This window comes from Callorhinus ursinus, unplaced genomic scaffold (genome assembly GCF_003265705.2).
Source record: "Callorhinus ursinus isolate GAN/ISIS: 27379988/994484 unplaced genomic scaffold, GSC_fseal_2.0 scaffold13, whole genome shotgun sequence".
Classification (NCBI taxonomy): Eukaryota; Metazoa; Chordata; class Mammalia; order Carnivora; family Otariidae; genus Callorhinus; species Callorhinus ursinus.
Genome location: NW_027397075.1, coordinates 42465981 through 42483709, shown reverse-complemented (window position 1 = coordinate 42483709; position 17729 = coordinate 42465981). Strand labels below are relative to the sequence as shown.

The 17729-nt window shown below is 41.5% G+C and overlaps 1 pseudogene; it reads right to left on the bottom strand.

Annotated features, from left to right (window-relative positions):
- Positions 1-890: 890 nt before the first annotated feature.
- On the bottom strand, positions 891-7571 carry LOC112828479 (small ribosomal subunit protein eS7-like; annotated as a pseudogene).
- Between the last annotated feature and the right edge of the window lie 10158 nt (positions 7572-17729).

Below are 17729 nucleotides of genomic sequence, written 5' to 3'. Positions count from 1 at the left end.
TAATCTCCACTTCTTCCAATATTCATTGCCTTTTTTCTCTTCCTGCATCTCTCATGGTACTTTTGTCAATCTCCACTTTTTGTTATATTTCAGGATGTGCAGGTCTTCTCTTCATAGATTAAAGCCACCAAGAGCAGCAAATGCATTTACTAACAGTATGGAGCATAATACCATTTTTTGTAATTTTGCTGAAGAAATGAATGAAACTCATTAAAAGGTAGGGAAATGGATCTTAAAGACTCCTAGGTTTTACACTTATTTGATAATCATAGCCTGGTCTGGGGGATGGGTGTGGGGGCAGGGGAGGGAGAAGGAGACAGATTTCTAGAGAAAAAGGACTCAGCCCTTCTGGTAAGCCAGGGTATCACACAAGAAATTGCAACCATTTCCCTGATGCTCCTTAGCTTAGAGAATGACAGGATGAGAATCTGGCCCATTGAGTCTGGAAAAAAAATTGAAGACAACATTCAGGATGGGCAGGTGCCTGGTTCCCTTAAGGCTTCTGGGAATGTTCTCTTTGGCTAAGCCCCTTCTAGTCACTGAGAATGCTTCCAATTTATAGCCTACACAAACCTCTAGTTTGGCTGGGCTGTTTATTTCAGTGTCCCATTATCCAAACAGGCTCTGAAAGGATTCCTTGAGAGGGTTGGGTGGGGGACGGGGACGGACACACACACACACACACCCCACACACACCCCCACCCCCTTGCAGAGTCCTGGCTGGAGTTTGCTGGGTCAATGAGAGACGGCCCCTAGCGCGGCTCTTAAATCAGCGCCTGTGGGGGCGGCTGACAGGGCTGCAGGCTCCTCCTTGCTGTGAGGGCTCCCATTTGTAATCGACTAAAATACTTTGGGCTGCTGTGACTCATGCCCGCCTGACATTTGCCTAATTAATTCTGGCTCTTAAATTCCCGCTCTCTCTTCCGTGAAGGGGCGGCTGGGAGCTGCAGGGAAGTGGGATCCACCAGGAGCTCCAGGTGAATGTATAGCAGAGCCAGCAAAAGGACAGGCTCCTCCTGGATAGGGGTGGGCAGCTGGAGCCCTAGGGATCCTGCTGCGACCAGCCGATGTTTTTGCAGCCAGCTGTGCTGGGGAGGCCCAGCAAGGCAGAGGTTCAGAGGGGCCTGCGGAAGTTTGCCAGGGGCTGGGACCTGCCCTCTTGCTATTTATCCGATATGACAGAGATGCTCTCCAGGCAGCTCAGTATTGCTAGGGGAAGTTGAGGGTCTGACCTATCTACATCGTGCGCAGGAGACAAGTGAGGAGGCTTGCCCTCTGCGATGTGATCTGTGGCCAAACTATTTCTCCATTTGGGGGTGTTTTGATGGGGCTGGAGATGTATCAGGATGCTGTCAAGTGATCGTAGGAGTCAGGAAGCAGTACTTTTAAAACTTTTGTATACATTAAAATCATCTAGGAAGCTTGTAAAAATGCAAATTCCTTGGCCCAGTCCCTCAGAGATTCAGTACAGGCATCACAAGCTCCTAGGTGATTCTGAGCAAGCAGTCCTTATACCAGTTCAGTGCTAGAGGGAGAGATGGATCAATGGTCCGCCCATGACTAAAGGCTTTCCTTCCAGAAACACTGATAGCTTCCTTTGATAGTGCTAATTTTCTCTCCCTTCTTCCTAAACGCATGGGGCAAAATCCCAACACCAGATCTATCCAATTCCCTCCTCCTTGGACACTAAGTACTGTTGGATAAACACACATACTTGGACCAACTAGTGGTCGTCAAAGTCAGGGCCTCTAACTCAACTGAGCCATGACCCAAACATCACAAGGCTGTCCTGTCCCCTCACTAACCTATTTCCAAGGACGTTTTACCTCCCTTTGCCACTTTACCCAACTCTGCCTAGACCACCTGCCCACCCCATTCTTGGCAAACAGCTCTAACTTCCACTTCACAGCAAAATAAAGTTTGTTAGGTTAAAAATCCATTCTTTCCCAAACCTACGAAGAACCTTATCTGCACAAGCATTCACTCTTTCTTCTAGTCTCAGGGGTAAGACCTCAGTCACCCTCCTTCATCAGTGCCTTAATTACTCCCCTCCCCCATCCTCTCTTTTTTGGCTCTTTCTCCTTAACATATATACATGCCCAAGTTTCTCAGTTTTAAAAAAATCCAACCCCCCCCCTCCGCAACACTATGCCCTTCATTCACCATGCTAGGATTTTTCTTTTTTTGATAACTTTTTGAATGAATGGTTTTACTTCAACTATCTCCACTTTTCACCTCCTCCATTTGCTATACTCCAACCCCCTCCCCCTCCACTATCCTTCTGAAATGAAATTGCTCTCAAGATAGAAAATGATCCTCCACTGCCCAATACAATTGACATATTTCTCGCCCTATTTCACTTGGCCTCTGGGCAGCTTCTGAACCTCTCTGGATCTCCTTCCTTGAAAGGGTCTTCTTCCCTAGTCCCACTCCCCATCTGACTGTTACCTCTCATTTTCCCTCCCAAAATCCTTTCTTTACCTGCCTCAAAAGAGAGTTATTTCCCTGGGTTCCATTCTCATTCTACATACTCTCATCGCTTCAACCACCATGTACAACCTGACACCTCCCAAATCTATATCCTGAGCCCCGATCTGCTCCATGAGTTCTGATATATTCAGTGGCTTATTGGATAGCCCCACTCCACTGGATGGCCTAACACAGAGCTTAAACTCATGTCCAAAACAGAACTTACCACTCCATCTCTGCCAATTTTACATCTTTTCCTATGTTTTTAAATTCAGTGTTTCTCTATGTTTTTCACTTATTTTTATGTTCTGGGATAAATGTCACCTTTTTAGAGAAGGTTCTCCAACTACCTTACCTAAAATAGCAATCCTATCCCCACCTCCCGTTAAATGTCATCCCCTTATCCTGCGTTTTCTTCATAGACTGTATAGCTCCCTACACATTGCTTATCGTAGACATTTTATTTGTTTATTCTTGGTCTCTCCCACTTAAAGGCTCTACAAAAACAGGAAGTTTGTCTCATTCACTTTAGCCTCTCCAGTGCCTAAAATGACGCCTGGCACATAGTAAATATCAGTTGAGGGGATGAATAAAGGCATGGTTCAATAGAATCTCCTGGAGTGCTTTGAAAATGCAGATGTATGGGCCCAGCTCCACCTACTAAATCAGGATATCCAAGGATAGAGTCCAGGAATTTGCATTTTAAAAAGCTCTCCACGTGAGGTCTTTGTAAGAACTGGTTCCTAACAAGAGGGATGTCACTCAGGGCGCCTGGGTGGCTCAGTTGGTTAAGCGACTGCCTTCGGCTCAGGTCATGATCCTGGAGTCCCGGGATCGAGTCCCACGTCGGGCTCCCTGCTCAGCAGGGAGTCTGCTTCTCCCTCTGACCCTCCCCCGTCTCATGCGCTCTCTCTCAAATAAATAAATAAAATCTTTTTTTTAAAAAAAAGAGGGATGTCACTCCCACTGACCAATAATCCTGTACACCCTCCCTAACTCACACTCCCCCTTTACAGATCCATCACAACCACGCCCTAGTCTTCTCTCCCCTTGTCATCTTGTCCCGTCTATCCTAACGTTTTTGACGTTACTTAGATGGGTACCCTCCTATTTGCCAGTGTCACTACCTTCACTCCATTACCAAGTTTTGTCAGTGACCCAGGGAGGCTTCTCATTGGTATCTCTACCTCCAGTCTTGACCCAGTGCAATCATTTTTCCTACCCTTCCCTCAAAGTGAACTTTCTAAAATGTAAATATCACTGCATAACTCCCGTTAAAAACCTCCCATCCATTCCTCACTGCCTTCAAAATTAGCCTCAAATACATTATCATCTTCTGGCTGCCACATATCTTCAGTGTCAGCTTCCTGAGTGAAACTTATCCTCCAAAACACATAGGAATAAATTTAAGCAGGTAAAAGACCTGTATTCTGCAAGCTATAAAACATTCATGAAATAAATTGGATACTACACAAATGGAAAGATATACCACACTCATGGTTTGAAAGAATTAGCATTGTTAACATGTCCATACTACTCAAAGCAATGTACAGATTCAATGCAATCCCTATCAAAATGCCAATAGTATTTTTCACAGGACTAGAACGAAGAATCCTGAAATTTGTATAGAGCCGCAAAAGACCCCAATTGGCCAAGCAATCTTGAGAAAGAAGAACAAAGCTGGAGGTATCAAGTCCCAGATTTCAAATTATACTGCAGAGTATCAAACAAGTATGGTACTGGCACAAAAATTCACTCATAGATCAATAGCATAGGATAGAGAGCCAGAAATAAACCCGTTTATACTCTGAGTTAATCTAGGACAAAGGAGGTCAGAATATACAAAGAGGAAAAGATAGTCTTTTTAATAAATTCTATTGAGAAAGCAGGACAGCTACATGCAAAAGAATAAAACAGGACCACGTTCTTACACCATACACAAAGATTAGCTCAAAATGTATTAAAGACCTAAATGTGAGACCCGAAACCATAAAACTCCTGCAAGAAAACATAGGCAGTAATCTCTTAGACATTGGCCTTAGCAACATTTTTCTAAATAGGTCTCATCAGGCAAGAGAAACAAAGAGAAAAATAAACTATTGGGACTACACCAAAATAAAAAGCTTCTGCAAAGCGAAGGAAACCATCAACAAAACAAAAAGGCAACCTACTGTATGGGAGAAGATATTTGTAAATGATATATCTGATAAGGGGTTCATATCCAAATATATATATATATATATATTTGGATATATATATCTCTTATATATAGATAGATAAGAGAACTTATACAAATCAATCTCAAAAAACAAATAATCTATTTAAACAATGGGAAGACATGAATAGATATTTCTCTAAAGAAGACATGCAGAGAGCCAAAAAAATGACAATACACTCAACATCAGTAATTATCAGAGAAATGCAAATCAAAACCACAATGAGAAATCATGTCACACTAATCAGAATGGCAATTGTTAAAAAGACATGGAATACATGTTGGCAAGGATGGGGAGAAGAGTGAACCCTCATGCACAATTGGTGAGAATGTAAACTGGTACACCCACTGTGGAAATCAGTATAGAGGTTTCTTAATAATTAAGAACAGAAATACCGTATGATCCAGTAATCCCATTACAGGCTATTTACCCAAAGAAAACAAAAAGACTAATTTGAAAAGATATATGCACCTCCATGTTTATTTCAGCATTATTTATGACAGCCAAGATATGGAAGCAGCCCAAACATCCATTGATAGATGAATGGATAAAGAAGATGTAGTATATATGGACAATGGAATATTACTCAGCCGTAAAAAAGAATGAGGTCTTGCCATTTGCAACAACACGGATGTGACTAGATGGTATGATGCTAACTGCAATAACTCAGACAAAGATAAATACCACATAATTTCACTTACATATGGAATCTAAAAAAACAAAACAAATTTTAAAAGCCCAGAAATAGATTCATAAAGACAGAGATAAAAATGGGTGGTTGCCAGAGGGGAAGGGGTTGGGGGGTGGGCTAATAGGTGAAGAGAATTAAGAGGTATAAGCTTTCAGTGACAGAGTAAATAAGTCACAGAGATGAAAAGTCTAGCATAGGGAATGTAGTCAATAACACTGTATGGTGACAGATGGCGACTATACTTAATATGGTGAGCATTAAGAAACGAATAGAATTGTCCCATCACCATGTTGTACACCTGAAACTAGTATAACATTGTATGTCAACTATATTTTAATTAAAAAAGAATGACATTTAAAACAAAAAGCAAAAAATAGACTTGCACAACCTCCTCAGAGTCTGCATGTTTAGAGTTGCTGCTCCTTTTGTCAGCATGCGCTTCCCTCTGCTTTTCTCCCCAGCCAACCCAATTAGTCCCATCCTCCAAATCAGGTTTGGGACCTCTGTCAGAACCAAGTGCGCATCAAGGTCAAAGCTGAATTGGAGTGGTTTCTTCCACTAAACTGTAGGTCTCTTACATGTAGGACTGCCTTTGAACTCTGCATCCTCAGAACATACACTAGGCATGTGCTGAAGCCAGCTTGCCCCAATGTGACAGAGCCAGCTGGTCAGAGCTCTTCCCAATTCCGCATTTATATTGATTACTTGCAATCAGCTATGGTGGAAGTATTTATACCACAGATATTGGCAAATGCTATAAATCAGGATTTCTTTTTTTTTCTGGAGAGCTGGTTGTTAAACATTTGTCGGCATACTACTACCTACAAGGAAACATGTCTAACATTCAGTGTACACTCAATTCAATTAATGTTTGTTGGAGAAGTGAATGAATTTATGAGTAAATAAAGATGTTAGGAGTCAAAATTGTCTCCTTAAAACTTCCAACTTTATGTTATTTCTTGTATGACACCATGCCCATCTGTGTTCTCTTTTATATTTTATTTTATTATGTTATGTTAATCACCATACAATACACCATTAGTTTTTGATGTGGTGATCCATGATTCATTGTTTGCATATAACACCCAGTGGTCCATGCAGTACGTGCCCTCCTTAATACCCATCACCAGGCTAACTCATCCCCCCTCCCCCCTCCCCTCTAGAACCCTCAGTTTGTTTCTCAGAGTCCACAGTCTCTCATCGTTCGTCTCCCCCTCCAATCTCCCCCTTCATCTTTCCCTCCTTCTCCTAGTGTCCTCCATGTTATTCCTTATGTTCCACAAATAAGTGAAACCATATGATAATTGACTTTCTCTGCTTGACTTATTTCACTTAGCATAATCTCTTCCAGTCCCATCCATGTTGACACAAAAGTTGGGTATTCATCTGTTCTGATGGCTGAGTACTATTCCATTGTATATACGGACCACACCTTCTTTATCCATTCATCTGCTGAAGGTCATTTCGGCTCTTTCCACAGTTTGGCAGTTGTGGACATTGCTGCTATGAACATTGGGGTGCATATGGTTCTTCTTTTCACTACATCTGTGTCTGGGGTAAATACACAGTAGTGCAATTGCTGGGTCATAGGGTAGGTCTTTTTTTTTTTTTTTACTGTGAAAGTTTTATTTAGTCATTTTTTTTTTACAACTGAAACTCTGGGAACTTACACCAGAAAAAGTTTCAACCTTGTGTTCCACGTTGTTCTGCTGTGCTTTATCCAAATGAACCTTGATCAGACGGCTGCCATCCAGTTTCACAAAGAATCTCTCGCCCACAATTTCACTTGGGAAAACCAAGTCTTCCAGGATCGCATCATGCACGGCTGTCAAAGTGTGTCTCCTGGGATGCTTTTGCTTATTTTTTGTACGGCTTTTTTGAGTTGGCTTAGGCAGAATTTTCCTCTGAGCAATAAAAACAACGTGCTTCCCACTGAACTTTTTCTCCAATTCAAGGACTAGCCGGACTTGGATTTTCTGGAAAGATTTCAGCTGAGGAACGGGAACAAAGATGATAATAGCTTTCTGAGCACCGCCAACTTCAGTTTCCTTGGCAGCCGTTATATTCAGCTCCCTCAGCTAGGCTTTGAGGTCAGAGTTCATCTCCAACTCAAGGAGAGCCTGGGAGATGCCGGACTCCAAGTCGTCTGGCTTCTCGCCATTGGGCTTCATGATCTTTGTGCTCGAATTGAACATGGCCTTCTCCTTGCCAGCCTATGAAGAGGGGGTAGGTCTATTTTTAATTTTTTGAGGAGCCTCCACACTGTTTTCCAAAGTGGCTGTACCAACTTACATTCCCACCAACAGTGTAAGAGGGTTCCCCTTTCTCCACAACCTCTCCAACAGTTGTTGTTTCTTGCCTTGTCAATTTTTGCCATTCTAACTGGCATAAGGTGGTATCTCAATGTGGTTTTGATTTGTATTTCCCTGGTGGCTAATGATGATGAACATTTTTTCATGTGTCTGTTAGCCATTTGTGTATCTTCTTTGGAGAAGTGTCTGTTCATGTCTTCTGCCCATTTTTTGACTTGATAATTTGGGTTTGTTTTTTTTTTTTGCATGTTGAGTTTAAACTAAATAAAGAAATAGCTGTCATGTTTTTCCTTAGTCTTCTATTTTTCTTGGTACAGTTCCCTGACTTGACTCCTTGAGCCATTCCCCAGGGTACTCACCACACTGGCAATGTCCCTGGAGAGGTTTTCTTGTATTGGGTTTCTTCTTAAAAACCATGGCTCCCAAATGTGACACAATGCCCTATGAATGGTCTAACCAGAGCTGGCAACAATGGAAGAATGAATTTCAGGTATGTAGTGCTTCTGTCACTGAAGCCCAAGATGTGAACTGTGCTTACACACATTCATGTGCATGCTCATACATGCATAGACACACAATTCCATCATATACTTTTGCACTAAGTGTATATTGAAACAAAATGCCAGTTTTCATATATATCCTTATTAATTTTAGCTTAATGTTTCAGCCTCAGTGTTCCAATCTATTAGAATTTTAATTTAATCTTGATTCTGTCATCTCAAAGTTTTTTTTCTGCCCTGGCATCTGGATTCTGAATATGCATCAGAAATTCTTGACTAGGCAATAGAAGAGGAACCACAGGAAGGAAAGAACCTGACATTCATCAAGGAATGCCTTCTATGCACAGGCTGTTAAGCAAGATATTTTCATATATATTGGCTCCTTTAATCCTAGCAGCAACCTGCAAGGTAAGTATTAATGGTACCATTTTAACAGATGGAGACCTCAGGGAGTTAAAGAACTTGTCCAAAGTCAAACAGAACTGGCACTGGAACTCATGTTTGTCTGAGTCTTAAGTGCATGTTCTGTGTATACCATTGCACTGCTTCCTAGGAAATATTACTAATAACTAATATTAGCATTCATGAAATGCTTTCACAGCTATTTCCTCTTGAGATGCTTACAATTTTATGAGGCAGTTCCTATTCCCCTACTGTCTTTGGGAGACCTATTTCTTTAGCCAAATTTAGATAATCTCCTCCAAGTAACCAAGAAATGGTCCATGATGGCTGACCGCAAGGTAGAATGCCACATGGACAGCCCATGGCTGCCCTTTAGTCATGAGTGGTAATAAAACCAACACTCTCTTTGTAGTATAAGTTGGGCACTTAATATACCAGGCTCTGGGTGAAACTTGATATTCACATGTTCTTGAGTAACATTCATTGCCAGCCTATGAGATAATAATTCCTATTTTCTAAGTGTGTTAAATGAAACCTCAAGAGGTTTAACTGCTCAAGATCACAGTTAAGAAGAGGCAGAACTGGGGCTTGAGTCCAATATGCCTGACTTCTGCACCCATGTTCTTATCCATGACCATTGGGGGTCTTCTTAATGGAAAGGAATATAAAAGCTCAGACTGTCTCCTAGGCTACTTGGAAAATTCAGGGCCTCGTTTGACCTTTTATTTAAGATTCTCTGGGTTTTCTAAGGGAAACTCATGTATTTGCAATTCGGTAACATTCAGATCCATGTCCAAATTTCATTTATTGCTTAAATCTATTATAAGAAGAAAAATAAGCAAAGGAAGAGAAGAGGAAGGATTTGTGCCTGTCTGTTCCAGAGCTGCATTTTTTTTCCTCCCAATGTTGCTGTTCTGGCTGTGAGAGTCTAGTTCCTTCCAGCATGGGCATATCTAATGATGTCAAAATCGTCAATCATTGAGGCTCCCAAGGCTGCCCGATTCTGTATCAGCACTTCACCTCATGTCAATGACCCAAATAAGCCAACAGATTCCTGACAGGTTTATTTTCCCCAGACAGACATATAATACCCCAACCACTCTGAAGAAAATGGTATCTTTTTCCTTCACTTGTTCTCTTGCACATTCTCTCTCCAGCCCTGGACAGGTTCTGCCTAAACACTGTCACCACAGTAAGTGGTGAGCCGTCATGCAGAGAGAAGTGTCATACTGAAGGGGGCATAAGCTGCTAACAAGAACCTAAGATCTTAAGAAACAATACTTCTGAAGCCAGAATAGCTGAGCAGAGAGAAATACTGCAAAGCTTAGGGGTTTTGGTCCAGATCAGCTCCTTTAAACTCCATCTCATTCCATCTTCATCTCACCTATCAGATTAGATGCACATAATTGGCCCCCAGGAGGTACCGTGTTACCTCTTAGCTCTGGTTCTGCCGCATAGCTTGGCACTGTCTGCTCACATTGCCTGAATGCATACCACTCCCAGCTTCACTTGCTTGACCTTCCTAACTTAGTGGATCTTCCAGTGCTTCAGGCTTTTATCCCAGGCTGACTTTCCACAATCTAGATTCTCCAACTCAAAGATCATAGCTCCAATTTATTAATGCAGCTATTGGGTGGCTTCTTGGTTGCCAGTGTGAGTCATACTTCTTGATCTCCTGCCTAGTTGGAAGGAGGCAGCCTGACTGACTAACTCAGTACAAGAAGGGTATCCTACACTATCACTCTTAGCTAGATTCTCAGCAGGGACACCTGAACCCAAGACCTTTGTTTGTCACTAAAGACTCTGTAAGCTACTGGAGGCTCCTCAACCCAGCCTAGCTTTGGGTGGCATTGCCTTCATTAGAATAAGCTAGATAAGTATGTTCTAGAGCCAAGGAACATTAAGGGAGGTTTGAAAGGATGCAATGTTTAACTCCTGATCATACCTCATCCCCCATATATGAGAGCGAGAGAGAATCATAAACAACAATCTTTCAAGAACCATGATATCATGCTTGCAGACTTGGTGACAAAACCAATCAAATTTATCCCATTCTAAGGCCAGTCTTAGTTCCAGATGCTGCTGCCCTCTTCCTGAGGTGATCAAACCCACTGCATGTCCCAGATTTGAAGGAAATTCTTTAGGAAAGATTAGGTCTGCAATTCTACTACTGCTCACCATTCACCTATTGCAAGATTAGGTCTCCAATTCTCCTTCTCACCAATGATGAAATAGGATTTAGGAAAATACTCTCATTTAGGGACTTTCTGCTGGCAGGACAACTGGACTATTTATCTCTCTGCAGTGGCACTCACTTATTAAAAAACACCATCTAATTTCTGCTCAAATCAACATGCATTCACCGAGCATGTAGGTACCTGGTTCTGTGTTAGAACTTGTGGGTATAAAAATAGGCAACAGGATTCCTTCACTCAAGCAGTTTCTAATCCAGTAAGAAGATCCAAACTTCTGGTGTATCACATAATATATGCAAGAAAAGAAGTGCCTATAAGCTTCAGATACAAAAGCACTGTAATGAAGGAAACTGTTGGTTCTCTAGGTTTGGGGGCAGTCAGGGAAGATCCTAACAGGAGGTCATGCTGTACAAGGATGTGACAGATGCTTGTGTGCTTCCTGTCAAAACTGGTGGACTGAGGGACACCTGGATGGTTCAGGCAGTTAAGCGTCTGCCTCTAGCTCAGGTCATGATCCCAGAGTCCTGGGATTGAGCCCTGCATGGGGCTCCCTGTTGAGCAGGGAGCCTGCTTCTCCCTCTGCCTGCTGCTACCCCTACTTGTGCACTCTCTCTCTGGCAAATAAATAAAATCTTAAAAAAAAAAACTGGTGGACTGAACACACATTATCTTCACTATTTCCTGAAACCCTACTAAAATGGCAAGGATTCTTTTTTTGGGGGGAGGAATAAATCTTTAAGGATAAAGAGAATAGGAAAGGAAATAACACCAAACACATTATTCTGAAGTGGAAAAACAGATGGGCATTTGATAATAGACTCAACAGATTGGCTGGGAAGGCTGAAACCTTAACTGACAGTGGAAGTGGCTGCACTGCAGAACCCCGGGAAGGTACCAGATACCACGCACAATGAAGGTGAAGCTGAAGCTGAAAGCGGAGGGAAGTTCTGAAAGTCTAAGAAGAAGCGTTAAGACCCCAAGGTGCCTTCCCCCCACCTTCACCCTCTCCCTTCCATATGCAGGTGGCTCCCCCACTCCACCATGGCAGGAGACTGGAGAGGGTGGACTGGAGGCATGCTGGATTGTAGACATCAGGTGCAATAGAGAGCAGAAGTGCTATCTAGAAAACGGGATTAAGTGAAAGTCAGCTCACAGAACGGAAAGAGACGTCTACACTCTGCAACAAGAGCATCAGCACCAAGCTCACCCCCTCTAGGAAAAGAGTGAAGCATTTATTCTGAAAAAAACAAAAAACAAAAACACAACAACAACAAAAAAAAAAGAAACAAAAAAAACTGATTAGCCCAAGAGACAAGACTTAAATGCCTTCCACAGTGGGAGAGCTTAACCAGGTCACCTAATAGTGGAGCTGCTTCTAGTCAACAGACCCCCACCCACAAGCATGGGGTTTTCAGGGCCACTACTCAAACTAGAAAGCACAGCCCCAAATTTTCAGATGCTTGAGAAAAGCCTCTCATATCAAAGGCAAAACCAAACAAACAGGAAAATAAAAGGAATTTAGAAGAAAACCAGGATAATTCAGGGAAAAGAAACCTATAAAACCATACACACACACATACATATTTCAATATCCTTAGAAGAGAAAGAATTTTTTACTGGTGAAAACAACCAGGATGCTCTTCCAAGAAGGGGCACATTCAGAAGACCAATTAAAAAAAGACCTCTTAGAAATAAAAAGCATGAAAACTAAAAATTTGGATGATAAGTTTTTAAAATCTCCCAGAGAATGGAAAATACAGAGAGAGATAAAATAGGGGTGAAGAATGAAATTAGAACAACAATCTAGAAATACTAAGGAATTGCAAAAATAGAGAATGGCAAAAACAAAAGTTAACCGATAACTAATTTGACAAAATTGCCTAAACCTGAAGGACATTAACTTCTAGATTATAAGGGTCTGCCAGTGGCCAGTACAATGGAAGCATACAGACTCACACCAAAGCACATTCCCCAGGACACAGAGGACCCTAAATGCTTTCAAGAGGTCACAAAGGATCAAGAACCAGAATGGCAGCAAGCTTGCCTGGCTTTCCTCCCAGAATGTACCACTAATCCACTGGCAACAGCACTGGAACCTGGAAAACATGGAGCAATACCTTCAAAATTCTAAAGGAAAATAATTTCTAACCCAGAATTCTAGACATGGCCAAACTATCCATCAAATCTAAGAATAAACACATTCAACGTACATGCATGTTTTCCAAAACTTTATTTCCCGTACATACTTTCTTAGGAAGGTATCTCAGGATGTGGTCTGGTGAAGAGAAGAAATAAAGACAAGAAGACATGGGATCCAGGAAAGAAGAGATCCAGCACAGGAGGGAAAGAATTCTAAGACAATAAGGAAGAGACTTCAGGAAGACAGCTTACAGATGGGGGAGGAAACATTCAAGAAGATGAACCTGACAGAATACCTGATTGTGCAAATATATCGAGAGGAAACATATATGTGGAAGAATGTCTAGGTAGGAATTAGTGGTAGGCGAACAGAGCACTATACAAATGAAGAAACAAGACAATTATTAACTCCAGGGAAAATTAAAAGTTGTACAAGAAAGAAAATGCAATCATGCTGTGAATATAGTCATAATTATGTAAACACTGAATACTGATCTAACTAAAAATGCTGATATAAGTCTACTGGGAGACTGGGGACAGGGAAATCGTGGAGGTGGGCGAGGGAGGTGCTAAAGAGAGCTAAAACTCATCTTCCATAATGAGAATTCAATAGGTAATTCTTGAAACTGAAAATCAAGAAGTTGGTAGTAGAAATGTGTTATTTAGCAATATAGAAGCAAATGCCCAAAGAGCAACCGAAAATGGTTGCCTCTAGGAACTGAAAATAAAGGGGGGAGAAGGGAAAGTTCAGGGAACTGTATTTTCATAATAAGGTTTATAACTGTTTGACTTTTTAGAATGAAATTAGATGAAATTTAAAAAAAAAATTTCCGGGGTGAATCGAGAAGGATGAAATGGTTTCCAAGGTAGAGGAGACAACATGTACAAATACACAGATGGGTGATACAATGTGGCATATACTGAGAATTGCTGTGGCGCATAGGTGTGTCATAGAAGATGTGGGGTGGGGAAGAGGTAAAGCAGAACCCAAGTCATGAAAGGCCTTGTGTGCCTTGAGCCCAGACCAATCACTTCTTCAGGTGTTGGGAGAAATCTGAAATCAGACAGCTGAACCATGGATAATAGCAGAGCTGCTGAGGCCCTTCAAATGGACAAATGTTGGTCTACCTTCCAGAAAGAAGAAAGAGTCTGGTGCTATAGAATAATGGCTTATAGATTAGGTTAAATTCTAGAATGGACTTTCAAATGGATGGTTTTAGAGAAGAAAAGGAAAATAATTAAGAAATCAACATGAGTTCGTGAAGGAGTCAGATCACAAAGATCTCTCATTTTTTTTTTTTTTTCCAGCATGGTTATGAGATCGAGAGACCAAGGAAAAGCTGAGCACACAGGGTTCTCTTAATTTCCATTAAATATTTGTCTCCCTGCTATCCCTGTGGACAAGATGAAGACATGTGGGCTAGGGGACAGTATAGTGGGGTTACTAGGTAACTGTTCTGACCACAAGCAGTGATGTATATCATTTGCTCAAGGACTCAGCCCAAAGTGATTTATGTTCCAATATTTTTAACCATGAATTGAAGGATGACATTTTTTAAAAAAGATTTTGAGAGAGAGCAAGTGCACATGAGTGGGGGAAGCAGCAGAGGGAGAGGGACAAGCAGACTCTGCTGAGCACAAAGCCCAATTCAGGGCCCAATCCCAGGACCCTGAGATCATGACCTGAGCTGAAATTAAGAGTTGGATGCTTAACCCACTGAACCACCCAGGAGCCCCAAATGGTGGCATTTTTTATGAAGTCCTTGCATGTCAAAACCTGAGGTTGATTAGTAGTCGGGATGGGGAATGCAGTGTCCTAAATGACTTTGGCATATTTGAGTAATGAATTGAATCTAACAATCTAAGCTTAATAGAACAAGTGTTGAGTCCTCCACATAGAGTATACGGTCCCATCGTTACCTATCCACCAGTTACCTGTCCAGCATTACTTGCGGCCACAGTTTCCTTAGACTCAAGACAAAGGCTACTCCTATGAGTTTTGACACAGATATCCTCCATATCTTTGCAGATACAGCCTTGCTGCTTCTGTTTGAAATGTCCTCCCCTTCTCTTCTCCCCTTCGTATGCTTATTCAACACAAACTCAACTGTCATATGCAGTTTAACTCCTCTATAAGTCTCACTACACCTTCTCCTACTCTAATCACAGAAGATAATACCCGTCCTTTGGGCTTTCACTGGACCCAGCTGATGTCTATCAGAATGGCTATAGTATTTTAGGGCCTTTTTTTTGCCTTTTATTAGTGAGGAAGTATGATGCAAACACCAGCTGGAACTACATTAACCAGGTTCAAATGCCAGCTCTGCCACTTGGTGGTTATGTGATATTGGGTAAATCCCTTAACCTCTGTGTGCCTTACTTACTCCCTCTACAGAGAAAGGGTGATAACAGTTTGTACAATTAGGGTAGTCAAGAGGATTGAGTGAGTGAGTATTGGTGACTAGCATATAGTAAGTTCTAGATGTTCTTTTTATACATCCATTGCATCTCTGTATTGCAGCACCTGATGCAGTACATGACACATATTAGGACACCTACTTAAAACACCTCAATGGTTCCCCACTGCCCCCTGAGGGGGAAAAAAAATCCAAATTCTTCAACTTTCCTACCACCTACCTCACCAATCTTCACTCTCCCCTGAACAATCCTCAGATCCTACACTCCCTCCTTGCAAAATGAATTTCTGATGGCCCAAGTGTCTCAAGCACTAACCTTCTTCAGCCCCTCACACTGGGATATTCCGTTCCCTCTAAACATTGATATTCTGGCCCCAGCCACACTCACAGCTAGGCAGCTTGGAGGAGAGTGGCAGAGCCAAGAGGGGTCAAGTCAGGCTCGCTCTGTGTGGGTACACATATCACCCGCAAACTGCCATCTGGCTGTTCCTTCTTTGAATGAATGCCCATGGAACCTACTGACAGTTAGGGACCCCACACTGCATGGAGCCATTGGCCCGTCAGGATGACAGCTTTTGCAACATATTCCTATCCCTCTTCAATACAGAAATACCCAGATAGTCCAGTTGACTTTGGACTATTGCAAAACTGCATCAGCATTAGCCAGATCTGGGGATATTGGCTGAGAACATTTTGGTTTCCGCCACCTTTACTTACGTAATAAGTGAAGTCTGTTGAGGTCTATTCTCATCTCCACGTTCTGAACCCATCAGATTCCCAGCTCAGAGGCATGAACTTGGGAGCTGCTCCCAAAAAACCTCACTCTTGATTTTGATAAATTGAAAGCCCCTAGCTTGGGATGAAATAAAAAATGTCCTTTGGACTGAGAAGATCTGAGTTTATATTGTGGCAACTCTTAATCACTACTTTATAAAAAAAAAAGAGAGAGAGAGAGAGAGAGAGAGAGAGAGAGAGAGAGTACTGTGTAAGTCCTCCAGCTTTCTAGGGAATTTGGGCTTCCACAACCTAGGGGCCATTTCCTGATACAGAAGCTCCTATCACCTGTGAGTGGAACAGCAGTGCCATCCAGTGGCCATCTCATTTAATGCAGCAGTCCTCCACAATCCTGTGCCCCCATTTTTCCCACTAACCTGAACATGAAGTTTCAGAAGCTCTGTGCATGGGGGGTGGGGATGGTTAAACATCTGTCAAATCTTTGAAGGATTACTGTTCTATGGAATTTCTCAGAAACAGGTGTTTTTGAACAGTATTCAAAGTGTGGTCCAGGGAGCCTTTTAGGGGTTCTACAAGGTCAGTTTTTTGTAATACTAAGACATTATCTGTCATTTTATTTTCATTCTTTCAAGTGTATGCTAGACATTTTCAGGATTTAAATGACCCATGACAAAGCAACAGATTGAAGGAAAGTCAGATAGGAGAAATGAGTCATTAAGCCATATATTAAAGAGATTTGCAAAGTTACAAAAATGTTAAAATTATTTTCTGAAAGAAAAATTAAGTAACTTTTTTATGTTAACCTGTAATGGGCTTATTGTTAATTTAAATGAATGCTTTTGTTTCAATTCTGTTTTAAATTTGAGTATTTTAAGTATTAAAAAATATTACCCACCCACCAGAACAAAGATACTTTGGGGTCCTCTATATTTTATGACTATACAGGGGCACTAAGACAAAAAAGTTTGTGATCCACTGCTTTAAAGGCTTAGTTGCAATGTTACATTGTCACAGTCATCATTTCTGCACTGAATGGTACTCAGGGGAGATCCATGACTGCACTGATGCAGGAGGTGAGTATTTTTTCCCCCTTCGAGAGGAAGTACTTAGCTTTCATTGGGTTTTTAGAGAGATCTGTGACACGGTTCACCCCTACAGAGGCTGGAACCACTTAAACGTGGACATGGCCTAGGAGCTCGAAGGCTTAGGGCTATTTCTCTTCATGTCTTCATGCAGAACCCCTGCGGGAACTATGAAGAAATCAGATAAGTCTCCATTTTATTACTTTATAGTTAAAGAAGCATAACCTTTTAAAGTGTGAATTATACCATGCCTTGTTTATAAAAAGTGTGATCTACATCCTGGGGTAACCATAGGAGACTAGCCTGAATTAAAATGCTTTATTTACCTAATGTTTGTCTAGGCTACTGACCTTCCAAAGATCTGATTGTTGGATTTATCAATTCTACTGCTTTGTGTTTGCTAGTTCATTAGTTTTTGTCCTTGAATTATTATAAAAAAAATTAAAAAATTTAACACCATAAATTTTCCCTTTAAGCCCAGCTTTAGCTCTATCCCATATGCTTTATATGTAATGTTTTGAGGAAAACTCTAAATCTATGATTGGACCTTTAATTTTTTCTGTTATCCAAA